This window comes from Centruroides sculpturatus, unplaced genomic scaffold, assembly GCF_000671375.1.
Source record: "Centruroides sculpturatus isolate CEXI.00-Female unplaced genomic scaffold, Cexi_2.0 scaffold2977, whole genome shotgun sequence".
NCBI lineage: Eukaryota > Metazoa > Arthropoda > Arachnida > Scorpiones > Buthidae > Centruroides > Centruroides sculpturatus.
This window is the reverse complement of record NW_019387407.1, coordinates 11,777-13,262: the sequence shown is the minus strand read 5'-3', so window position 1 is coordinate 13,262 and position 1,486 is coordinate 11,777.

Here is a 1,486-nt window from a genome sequence, read left to right as displayed (position 1 = left end):
ATTAATAAAGTGTACAGAATGTAATTTAATATTAATTATATTAAAAACTAATTTTAATATTCTAGAATGGAATAACTACGGTAGAACTTCCATATAAGGAATTGCTTCCGATAAATGCGAAAATTCGTTAAGTGGAAATGCGCCGGTAGTGAAAATACGGTTTATTGTAATAATATTTTATTTCTGACGGTCGCATTCGTTAATTATATAAACCAGCAACGAGTTGTTCAACTTTCCCGGCAACATTTAAAATTTTGATGGCGTCATCTGTTATCGTATTTTATTAAAAATCTTTTCATATTTTTAACCGTTATAAAATGACAAAAAGATTAATTTTCAGGGTAGGGACAAGTTTTATAAAAAAAAAAAAAATTGTAAATGCTAATAACGAGTAAAATGGTCATTAAATCCGACCCTATTCGAGATACGACACGACCACTCTTATCTCTCCACTTCCTCGACCTTAAGCGATCTCGAAAACCTTTACATTCTTAGTCTCTATAATCCTCCGAAAATTATAAGTTACTTTCAATCGCTGACTCCGATTCTTTCTCCTGATTTCATTCCCCAAAAACTGCCAAACACTTTGACTTATTGAGACCAAAGTTACTCTCCGCCACCCTGCGAAAAACATATACTTAATAACAAGGAAACTCGACTCTCTCCGTGACATTCTCAAACGTTGGGTGTACTTTCCTACTTAGAAATAAAGCAAAAAATTTTATTCTGTATAATTGAACATGATACTTTGATATATTTTGTGTATAATGCACTGCAATAATAGATTTGTTCATTCATTCGTAAATATTTATAAATAAAACTCGACTCTCTCCATGACTTTCTCGGAAACGTTGGGCGTACAGTACTTTCCTACTTAGAAATAAAGCAAAAAATTTTATTCTGTATAATTGAACATAATACTTTGATATATTTTGTGTATAATGCACTGCAATAATAGATTTGTTCATTCATTCGTAAATATTTATATATGTTACCGCTAAAGCTCGGAAACTCGTTAATCTGCAGATTACCTAGCGTGATCCGTTAAAGTTGCTAAAATTGTTCTATTTCTCAAATTACCTAGGTAATGTTCAGATTATCTAGGTAATCTGCAAATTACCTACTAGGCACTCGGTAAAGTGAAAATAAGATTTTTGCTGAAACAGCAGCAACGTTTCTGTACGCTTAAATTAACATAATGTTCTTTATTTAAATTTCGATATCTAAAGAATCGAGTTAATACAATCAAACCATCGACAAATTACTTGATAGAATCAATCTTCAACCAATTAAAAAACATACAAAAAATCAAACGATTTAAAATATTAATACAATTAGGGAAATTATTATATAGATAACCACCTATGGAATTTCGGGACTTTGAGTATCTATCTGAACTGAGGGGACCGAGACGACTTCAACGATACCCTACTTTTGGACCGGAGACGAAAAATAATAAAGTTATCATACTTTTTCTGGTGATCGC